The following is a 12,229-nucleotide window of genomic DNA, read 5'->3' on the forward strand; positions in this document are numbered from 1 at the left end:
AAACTAAGATTTTAAAAAAACGTGAATTATATAGTCATATGGGTACTCTTTTTGTAGCTTTCGGAAAGAGCTTTCCGAATGTATAAGGTTTGTGAATTTTGGACAAACGGTTTGAAAGATAAATTGTTTTTATTTTATTTTTTATTATTTAAAATTGCTGACATCATCATGAGTCACTTTGGACTAAACTACCAATATTTGGACTAAATTGTAAATCAGGAAGGTTATATGTGTATTTTCCATATTTTAAATAGCTTTTTGACTAAATTGTACCTAGTTAACTCGAAATGGACTAGCCCGTACTTTTTGACGCGTTTTTGGACTAAACCGTTTTTTTCCCTTTATTCTTGGGAAAAATACGGTTTGGTCCAAAAGTCAGTCCAAAAGTACGGTTTAGTCCAGCTCGAGTCAACTAGGTACAAATTAGTCCAAAATATGAGAAAGTACACTAATAACCCTTATCATTTACAATTTAGTCCAAATATTTGCAGTTTAGTCCGCATTGACTTATGATGATGTCAGCAATTTTAATTAACATAAAAATAATTAATAAACAATTTATCTTTTGAATCGTTTGTCCAAAATTCGTAAACTTATATATTCGGAAAGCTCCTTCGGAGAGCTACAAAAAGAGTACCCATATGACTATATAATTCTCATTTTTTAAAAATCTTAGTTTACGCTGGTGTACAAACATATACACATCTACAAAAATCTATACAAGACAAGATGCACCGATTTGTACACCACATACGACTTGAATCGTCCACCCAAGCACCACTCACACATTTCATGCTGCAGCTCATCCTCAATGATGCTTCCACGACAGCCACATGATTTAGTTAATGACACACAAGCACCTTGTTTACACAATCAAAAAAGAAAACAAAAAAATATCAATAACATTCGTCTTTTGCTAGAATATAAGTTTACTACTAAGCTAATTCTGAAAATTTTGAGTAACTGTGTTTATAGAAAATCAATTAGGTCTTTAAATTAGGACCCATAAGAAGGTAAAGAAAGATAGAGAAAAACCAGCATGTGTACAAATATGTACACCTCTACAAATACCTACTTTACCAACAATTTTCAACTAAAAATCTTCTGATAACCAATCCCATTCAACACACTCCGAACAAAACTACAAAATCGCAAGTTTTATGGTCATCACGGTCATAACTCCCATTGTCCATAAGATGCATGATTAAAAAGTATAAGAACTAGAGAAAAACCAGTGCACGTAGGAAATTATGTGAAGCAAAATCAAACGATGCTCTCATGCCACAAACTATGAAACCTTCGATCTACATGCATTCATTCATCAAGTCCAGCAACTAAAATATTTGACGAACACAAAAAAGGTTCACAGACTACTTAACTTGTTCATCAAGTCTGACAACTTAACATTTGACAAGCTGAAAAAAGGTTTACGGACTACTTAACTACTGCATTAAGTGCATTGTTTATAAGTTCAACAAAGTTATAATTAACATTCAAAACGAACAAAGTCTACTGACACGCGCATTTAGCACTTTGAAGAGAACATGCAAACACCCACCGCCTTTAAAACGACATGCCTACTTAAAGGGTACGATTTGTCCATTATGTAAATTCTACATCAATCATGTAGTATAACTCAAGCCTAACACGCTTATTTACTATTTCTAGTTTCAAAGTTTAATAATCAGCAAGTGTACATTTATGTGCACATTAACAATCAGCAAGTGTACATTTATGCGTACAACCAACATGTATACAATTATGTACACATCGGCAATCAACAGGTGTACAACTATGTACACATTAGCTTACAATGTACGAAACTAACTATAGAAGCATCACTGATGCCTGTCTAATAAATTAGGTCATCCAATGTTGCGGTTTATAATGGGCCACTTATTCAAACCATATAAAGATGTTAATTTCTACAAAAGGGATAGGGAAAAGAACATGTCTAAACGGGAAACTTCACTTATTCACCTTCAGAACATAAAAAGAGTCTCTTAACAAAGTAAGATACCAGTTATTTCTAAATCATTGGGAAAAAAGTATCTACAAACCTTGCTTCAAGACAAGCAAATATGTTGTCCATCTTCATCCAGGGATAAAATCTGCATATGAAACAAAATTTGCAATCAGTATATCGAGACGACAATGAATTCCTAATAAATGGGTGTTGCTTAACGCTATATGCTTATACGAACGAAGCAAACTTTCTTTAGCAAACCCCAAAACTAAAAAGAATCGCCAACATCATGAAAATGATGAAGCAAAAAAATATTTACTTATTACAAAATCTTAAATAATCAACAGATGTATAATTATGTGCATATTAACTATCAACAGGTGTATAACTATATGCACATTAGCAATCAATAGGTGTACAATTATGTACACATCAAATATCAACATGTGTACAATTATGTACACATTAAGAATCAACATGTGTACAATTATGTACACCTTAGTAATTAACGCAAGTTTTTCACATGTGCATCAGTTTGTACACCCTAGTTATTTACGCTAGCAAAAGCTTATGTTTTACCTTTCAGGTTTGACTACTGTTATTTCTCACAAAGTCTTGCTATTTCTTACAACTACTCTAAAAAATCTACTCTACAGTCTAAACATGCGCAAATTTGTTTCACAAATTGCTTTTCCAAAGAGAATTTTTTGTATTTTTTAAGTTGTAAGTTTTCTTAAAGATTACAAGCTATCCACAAGATCACTAACCTCCAGACAAAACACAGATCGAAAGAATCCCCATCTCCCATAAAAGATATCCCACTCTTCGATAATAGATTTTGACATTATTAATAAATATATGCTTAGAAAAATATAAGAAAATACGGAAGGAAAGGAACTAACCTTAGTTGTTGGTGTTGTGCACCGGTTGAAAACCAATTTATTATGATAATAATGACCATAGTGAGGGATAATGTGTAAACAAGTACATGACAAGGATGAACACTGCAAACGTAAAAAAGATTAGATTATTACCCAATGAACTTGATACACAAATTGTTTAAGACAAAAAAATGTTTTTATTACCCAATCAACCATCTCAAATATATAAATAATAAAGTCCCTCTTTCCAGAACCACAAAGCTTCTCAATAGTAATCTGAATTTCAGAATAGGCATAGGCAGGTGTACAATTATGTGCACATTAACGATCAACAGGTGTAGACCTATGTGGACATTTATGACAGGTGTACAACGTTGTGCACATTGAAAATCAATAGGTGTACAATTATGTACACATTGAAAATCCATCCTATCATATGCTAAATCAAAAAAACTTACCTGTCATGTATAAGCTCAGTTTGCTTTAGCCAACCATGTTGAAGACAAATGGTTGCTCTCTTCCATATCTGAAGTTGTGGCGTCAGAAAGACTTAGTTTGTAGCTGGCTCTTTCATATTTGTTTTTCCATGTCGATCATTAAAAAAAATTATATCTTAAAATTCTTGGAAATTACGAATAATGATAATATGTGTTTTGGATTCAAAAACGGCGGTATAGTTTTTGTTATTGTTTCTAAATGTAGGCAGTTTGCTTCTCGATATTTATATCGACCCCAAAGCTATGTTGTAGGAAATGCTGTAAGTTGTGGTTTAAAAGAGCTAGATATTTAATTAATAACATACATGGATTCTAAGGCAGATGTCTGCGTACCATCTGGGTACGGCAACGGCAGCGGTGACCGTGAAAAACGAATACTCCTCACTGGGACTAAAGTTTTTTTGACTGCCAACATGTAAAATTTTTATGTGTTAATTCAGGTATTTTAATCGTGACGCTTCTTGTAGTGTCATTGCACGCACGAGCCCTCCACTATTACACTACCTGACTACCATATATACACACCTCAGTTGCGCGCTTGATAGAAACAGGGAATCCGTGAAATCTATGAATTTTTGCAAACTCAATTTTATTGTTTTTTGTTCAATCGTAGATTTCATTTTACTCTCCCCGTGACAGAAATCAAAGTTAAAATACTAGAATGCGCCTGAAATGTATGCAATTATGCACGTACGATAAGTATTGTATTGCTAACTATAAATCTCATTTCTAAAAGTTAACCAAAGCATAGCAAGATTACGCTAACAGCTGGGTGCTAATCTAAAGGTTAACGCTCGTCGTATAGTCAAGCTATTAGTTTTAACACCTGGTATGTTAATTAACAGTATTATCAAATCTGTTATATGTTCTTGATTTCCAAGATTTTGGTGAAATTTCTAAAAAAATTGAATAATTAAGTAGACAAATGAAGGATTAAGTCATTTGATTAGCAACAAGATGAAAACAATCTTTGAAAGAAGCATAGAGAAAGGAAAACAAATAAATATATAAGAACGATACCTGAAAGAGAGTCAGCGAATTCTCCGTTAATGAAAAGTTTAGTGAACTTGCATTTTGGGATATTCATGCCTGCTTCACCATTTGTCATCATCGTCGCCATCTCCCCGTTTCTCTTTGTGTTTCTCTCGGAGTAATTGAATTCACTATATATACAATAAATTTTGATAAGAAAGAAAGTTATAAAAAGAATCTTTATGGTATATGCAGCTGAAAGATCATTTGAAATGGTGAAATGTACAAAACTATATTCCTAATAAATATCTTTAATTTGATAGTCACTAAATCATTCATATATAAATTAAGATATCTAATGTAACGTAATTCAACACTTTGATTATCTAATTGAATTCAAAGATTACAAGGTGGTAAGAAACTTTATGTACCTCTCTGTTGAAAAGAAGTCCAGCAAGACCTGGCAGTTTCAATGGTTTTCTTGAGATACTTTGGGTGTCTACAAAAATATTTTCAATCTCTTTTTTCCCGTCTCATCAAGATGTTGCTGAAAGACGAAATCAGATTAAAAAATTTACACATAATATTGATGTTCGAATTCCATATGGGAAAAAAACAATTAGATCTAAAAATCAACAAAACACACTACTGAAAAAAATCAATCACATATAAGAATCTCAATCCCTATTAATTGAATTAAGTTCAAGAAAAAAAAAATCAAAGTTTTATCAAAATAAAAAAACCTAAAATAAACAAAAAAAATCAAATCGAAATAATTCAAAAAACAATTGAATCATCAAGATACAAAAACTGACAACCTTTTGATCAATTAAATTGAAAATAGTGATAGAAGGTCGAACAAATTTTTGATTGATCAAAAAAGTAAACATCTGAAACCGATATAAATCGAATACAAAATGAAATCGAATAATGGATAAAGAGTAATCAAAGTATTTCAAATACTAACCTGAAAACTAGTTGATCAACTGAACATTGATTCTCACATGAACAAGATCCGAATTTCCTTTTTGTCTGATCTATATATAAACCTCACCACTGATCGTTTTCGATAGTTTGAAAGACAAACTACAACGAGAAGAACCAGGGATGGATACAGAAATCCTTGTAATTTGAAAGGCTTAATAAATTTAATTCTTGCTGCGGAGCTCTGATCGAGGACGGTGAAGAGAAGAAATGGTTTGTGAACAAATGAATAAACGATTTTTCTTCCGAGGGTCATTTTTGGCATGAAAAAAAAAAGTTTTGGACCGAATTGTTGATAAAAAAGACTAACTTGTTTCTCAATGTGTAAATTTGGACTTCTTAGTACAAGACTTGGGAGAACAGGACTAGAATGTCCAAAGCTCAACAAAAATGGGACTAAACGATCAATTTCTACTTTATTCTTTCTATCACGGATGGGATATCTTATACGTAACTTCTCCTGTATGTTTTTACTCAGAATCTTCTCTTCAATCACGGCGGGACTTCTAGCCGTAAACTCTCCTGGATCTTTTCACAATTCTTGTATGTTCTATCACGGCTAAGACTTTCCAGCCGAAACATCTCCTGTAAGTTTTTACCATTTCTTTCCTTCTTTCCAAAAGTTCCCGTTCGAAATAGCATGAACACCCTCACTGACTCGGACTCAGACAACCTAACTCACTGCACTCATTCAAACTCTTCTCTATCAGTCACGATCAAGTCAACAGCAGACAATATCCAAACTCCATCGGCAGCAACTCCATCTATCCATCCTTGCCATCATCACACGGCCATGAACCATTATCGAACAACATTGCATCATGTTCTTCTATGTTTTATCACGACCAAACTCTCTCTTTGTTCTTGCTCCATTCATCACCGAGCTATTATCTTCCAGAACACCCATTGTTTCTCCTTCATCAGTCTCGATCACTGCCATCTCCATGATTATCATGCAGCAGCACGTCTCTGTTTTCCTTCCAATACTCTAACATCAGCCAAGGCCAATCTCTGAGAAGCTCATAGACACTAACAATCACCATCGATCTCAACCATCAATCACGGATAGACTAACACTGGAAGCTTCATCTCTTAACCGAAATATAGCCAACACCCTTCAAACTCGAGATGTTCATTATCACAATGTTGTCACAGCACGGATCTTTTCCTTCTCTACAGACTCGAGAAACATTTTCATTACAAACTGCTCCATCGGTAACAACAATCTTGCCATCAAACAGCTTCAACTCGGCCCTAACCTTTTCCAATTCTCAACCAATGATCACAGCAACAGCATCGTCCCATTATTCCATGTCCGTCACAGCAACTTACTGTCATGATCATCATCTAACTGATATATCTCGAGCATCTCTCTGTTCTAGCCATTGAACAACAACAGTATATCATCATCCTAACTTCATTATCTCCGTCGATGCCAAATATTGCTACAGCTTCGTCATTAACGGCAGCAGCAAACCAATCTCTGCAGCTCTCCATCATTATCAATGCTCCTTGCCAACAGCTCTGTCCGTAAGTATCTCCATCCCTGGTAACAGTTCTTACCATCTCGTCTCACTATACCAACAGTCACCCATCAACCAACGGCAACAGTACCACCATTTCAGTCAGCTACCAATGGCAGCTATTACTTCCATCGTATTTCATTGGCAGCAGTAGCACTGCCAACTCCATCGTCATTACTGCCACGGAACTTTGCCTGATGTCTCTCCGATTAATGTGGAACAAGGTAAAAGAAAGCAATACTAGATTGCTATAAGCAAGAAGAGAAGAGAATTCAAGCAAGAAGAGAAAAATAAGTTTTGTGTTTAATAATTTGATTGAGTAATAGATAGCTCTTACAAGACTTAATCTAGCCTTTATATAGGCTTGAAGAATAACTAAACTAGGAAACAGAAAACTAAAAGGAAATCTAAAAGAATCCTAAAAATAAGAAAGACTGAAACTAGGAAACCATGGAAGCCAAACCTCTAAGCGGAATCTTCTGGAATTGTATTATGCCCCGCATCAGTCCCCCCTTTTAGAGTAAAGCTCGTCCTCGAGTTGTCCAAACAAACCAGAAGTTCATTGTCACCGTGAAACGTAAAAATCTCTTGAACATTAAATGTGTTGGAGATATTCCAATCATTTGGTAGATCAATAACATAAGCATTATCATTGATCTTCTTTAAAACCTTGAAAGGACCATATTTCTTCATCTTGGTTTTGTTATAAGTACCCACTGGAAATCTCTCTTTTCTTAGATGTATCATCACGAGCTCCCATTCCTTGAAGGTTTTAAACCTCTTGTGTTTATCAGCATCCTCTTTATATTTAGAATTGGACTTCTCCAGTTTAGATTTTACTTCATTATGTAATTCAGTTGCTTTGTCTACAAAAGAGTCGTCTGCAGTGTTTGTACTCTGTGTGGTGGGTAAGGCTACCAAATCAAGAGTATGATTAGGTACTTTAGAGTACACAATCTCAAATGGAGTTTTCCCAGTAGAACGATTCACAGAAGTGTTGAAAGCGAATTCCATATGTGGCAATAACACATCCCACTGCTTACTATTATCCAGGCACTTAGCTCTAATCAAATTCCCAAGTGATCTATTAACAACCTCAGTTTGTCCATCAGTTTGCGGATGTGAAGTTGTGCTGAATTGTAGAACTGTGCCTAAGCGCATCCATAAACTTTTCCAGAAATAACTCAAAAATTTGGTATCTCTTTCAGAAGTGATAGACTTTGGAACCCCATGCAATCTTACTACTTCTTTAAAGAACAAAGAAGCAACATTAGAAGCGTCAGTTGATTTCTTACAAGCCACGAAGTGAGCCATTTTAGAGTAACGATCAACTACGACCATAAAAGAATCATTACCTCTAGCAGTACGAGGTAAACCAAGTATAAAATCCATACTTATATAAACCCAAGGTGCATCAGGAACTGGTAAAGGAGTATACAACCCGGTATTTTGAATTGTACCCTTTGCTCTCTGACAGACCATGCATTTTTGTACGAACTTTTGTACATCACGTTTCAAAGATGGCCAGAAATATCTTTCTTCAATCAGGGAAATGGTTTTATCTCTCCCAAAATGACCACCAAGACCACTGCCATGTAATTCTCGCATAAGATGTAAACGTAAAGACCCTTGAGGAATACATAATCGATTCCCTTTAAAAAGAAAACCTTCTTTTATAAGAAAATCATCAACCCCATGAGTTTGAGAACTGCATTGATCCCATAGTTTGCCAAAATCTTCATCTTCTGGATAAATGTCTTTGATATAGTCAAATGCATAACTCTCATTACGAATTGTAGTTAATAGATGACTTCTTCTACTTAAGGCATCAGCAACTTGATTCAATTTGCCACTTTTATGTCTCACGGAGAAAGTGTATTTGTTGAGTGTGGAAAGCCATCGATCATGCATTCTGTTAACTTTAGCAGAAGTATTCAAAAACTTCAAAGCATGGTTGTCAGTGTTGACAACAAATTCCCTATGTATAAGATAAGTATGCCACTGCTTAAGAGATTGAACAAGAGCCAATAACTCTAATTCATATGTAGACCATTTCTTTTGTGCATCTGAATTCTTCTCACTGTAATATGCAATTGGATGACCCTCTTGTGATAATACTGCACCAATACCAACAACAGATGCATCACAATCTATTTCAAAAGGCTTGTTGAAATTCGGAAGTGCAATAATTGGTGTTGTACAAAGCTTTTCTTTAAGAAGAATAAAGCTTTTATCCATTGCTTCCGTCCACTCAAACTTCTCCTTCTTGAGACAGTCAGTCAAAGGTGCAGAAATAGAGCTAAAGTTCTTCACAAATCTTCGATAGAAAGAAGCCAAACCATGAAACTACGAACATCACGAATAGAAGTAGGAACTGGCCAATCTTCAATTGCTTGAACTTTAGAAGGATCGACATGAATACTATCAGTAGAAATCACATATCCCAAAAATGTTACTGAAGAAGCCATGAAGGTACACTTTTTCAAATTAACATATAAATAGTTGTCAGCAAGAACTTGAAACACTTGTGAAAGATGTTGGAGGTGTTCTGGCTCACTGCGACTAAAAATTAGTATGTCATCAAAATAGACAATAACAAATTTACTGAGAAAGGGTTGGAGAACCTGATTCATTAGGCGCATAAAAGTACTAGGTGCATTAGATAACCCAAATGGCATGACCAGCCATTCATATAAACCTTCACGTGTCTTGAATGTTGTTTTCCACTCATCTCCACCTCGAATGCGTATTTGGTGGTAACCACTGCGTAAATCCAACTTAGTAAAAATAATAGAGCCCGACAGTAAATCAATTATATCATCAATACGCGGGATCGGAAATCTATAAGGAATGGTGATGCGATTTAATGCTCTGCAATCGATACACATCCTCCATCCATTGTCTTTTTTACTAACCAAGAAGGCAGGAGAAACTATCTTCTTATTTGAATGACCTATGAAACCTTCATACGGTTTCTTAATGTTTAAAGTACGCAATACATCTTCAGGTACTTCATCATTCTGTAAAAACTGAAGTATATCTTCTTTAGTTTTTCCTTCTAAGTCTACAAGCTCAGGCATATCCAAATCTAGATTTATATGTTTTGCAACCTTCAAAAGTTGATTCTGCATGGTTTCAAGCTTGGTATCTCTTAACCCTAATTTGTCCTCCATGGACTTATCAAGAGCTTCAGTAATGTTTTTTGCAAAAATCTCGGTATGAGATTTGATGAGAGCTTCGATTGCTGCTAGAGTAACTGGTTGAGCAGTCATTTTTTTTTTTGTATAAGAAAAGGAACTAAAAAAAAAGACTGAAATGTGTTGCGGAAGCGATGTAAAGGATCAAGTTATAGGATGAAAACCTAAAACTAAGCGGTTGATACCAACTAATGTGGAACAAGGTAAAAGAAAACAATACTAGATTGATATAAGCAAGAAGAGAAGAGAATTCAAGCAAGAAGAGAAAAATAAGTTTTGTGTTTAATAATTTGATTGAGTAATAGATAGCTCTTACAAGACTTAATCTAGCCTTTATATAGGCTTGAAGAATAACTAAACTAGGAAACAGAAAACTAAAAGGAAATCTAAAAGAATCCTAAAAATAAGAAAGACTGAAACTAAGAAACCATGGAAGCCAAACCTCTAAGCGGAATCTTCTGGAATTGTAGTATGCCCTGCATTACCGATGAAGAAGATGAAGTGTCCGTTCAGCTTCTTCCATGAGTGTTGGCTACCCCGAATAATCCAGTGGGTTCCCTTAGGATTCGCCCCTTTAACTGTCAGTCTTGGACGACTGATAGTTCAGTTTTTGTACAGTGGATGCCCTGAGTAAATAAGGAGGTGCCTTTAACAATTCTGTAGCTTCTCTACTTTGCGACATCTTCGGCTTGCTTCAAATGCTTCTAGATTCTACATACGACGTCAGATTGACTCCATTATTTCGCCGCTGGCTTCGTCTTTTCGTCCTCTTCGAGATGATAGCAAGAACTCCTCGATTTGGATGAGTTCCACTTGGTCTTTTTCATTTCTCCGCTTTTAACTAACTTCTTTTATGCACAATTAAGTGTAAATTTCCTTCTTTTGGATGATTCACCTAGCAAAACACAAATAAAAGAAAACAAACGTAATATACCATAATTTGCAAGAAACTAAGCACTTACTAGCATGGATTCGACACTAAATATATATGCAAAATATGCACTTAACAGACATCATCCTTTCTCTTGACTTGAACTGTTTCATTCCCAACGTATCTTTCAAGTCTTACGAAGTATAACACTTATCTTTTCAACTTCATATATAAGACATCGACATAATCGTATGAATGCTATTGTGATTATGTGTATGGGTATGGGTGAAGATTTCGTCATAGGAAACAATGTTTACATTCGTTTAAAGGAAGTACATTCATGAACTTGTTTTGTGAATCGAAAGGGAAATCGCTAGGCTTATTGGTATTGTTATTCATTGCATATCTTTGGATTACCAATATGTGTGAGTTAGTAGAACCGATCATAACTTGTTATGTATCTTGGTAAAACTAGTCAAAATGCCTGACTTATGTATTGGTATGACTTTTGTTAGTGTGACCGATCCTAAGTAATCGCCTAAGATGGTATGATCAATATTGGTGTAACCGATCCTAGTAATTGGTGTGGCCGATCACAAAAGAATGTGTAATCGATCCTTGTAATTGGTGTAACCGGTCCTGGTAATTGGTGTAACTGATCCTGGTAACTAGTGTGATCGATCACAAGTAATACCATGAGAATATGGTAACCGGTCCTGGTAACTGATTAACCAATTTGGTAACTGATGTAACCGGTCCCAGTAACCATATTAAGGTAGAACCGATCCTTGTGTTTGGTAGAACCGTAAACCCATGACTTGTGTGTTGATTTGATCAATCACATAGTTCTTAGAAATCAAATGAACCAGTTCTAAACTTGTTTGGAAGTGTGGTATAATCGGTTCCAAGATTGTAAATATGAAAGAGGATTTACAAAGAAATAAGATGTCGACATACTTTGAACATGTTCAGTAACTCTTATCTTTTATTGTTCAAAGATATTCCTTAATAACTCAAGGAGATCCAGCGCCGAAATAAGTTGAGAATCTTTTAATTAAGGTTGTTAATTTTATATGCTTTTAATTACCAGCAATTAAAATGCATATCTCTGGAAAATAAAAATTGGTAATGTGCATTTACTAATTGGAGATTTTCTAGTAGGATTTTTGTTAATATTGGACAGAGCATTTTCAGGAATTATGAAAACCGAATTTGGAAATATATTGCATATCTTGAGAATATTTTCAGTTTTGGAAATTCCTTGGTGTCCAAACTTCCTTGGTCTATAAATACCCAAGTTTGCATTTCAAGCAAACTATCCTAAGAGCCAGCAAAACT

The 12,229-nt window shown here is 34.9% G+C and overlaps 1 long non-coding RNA gene across 1 annotated transcript; it reads right to left on the reverse strand.

The window, feature by feature from the left end:
* Window positions 1–645: 645 nt before the first annotated feature.
* On the reverse strand, window positions 646–2,969 carry LOC113334375. The gene is made up of 3 exons (XR_003352742.1): window positions 2,869–2,969; window positions 2,061–2,111; window positions 646–860 (listed from the first exon to the last, which is right to left on the reverse strand). It is a non-coding gene; the product is annotated as an uncharacterized LOC113334375 (long non-coding RNA).
* Window positions 2,970–12,229: the final 9,260 nt, after the last annotated feature.

Source organism: Papaver somniferum, chromosome 1 (genome assembly GCF_003573695.1).
Source record: "Papaver somniferum cultivar HN1 chromosome 1, ASM357369v1, whole genome shotgun sequence".
Lineage (NCBI taxonomy): Eukaryota > Viridiplantae > Streptophyta > Magnoliopsida > Ranunculales > Papaveraceae > Papaver > Papaver somniferum.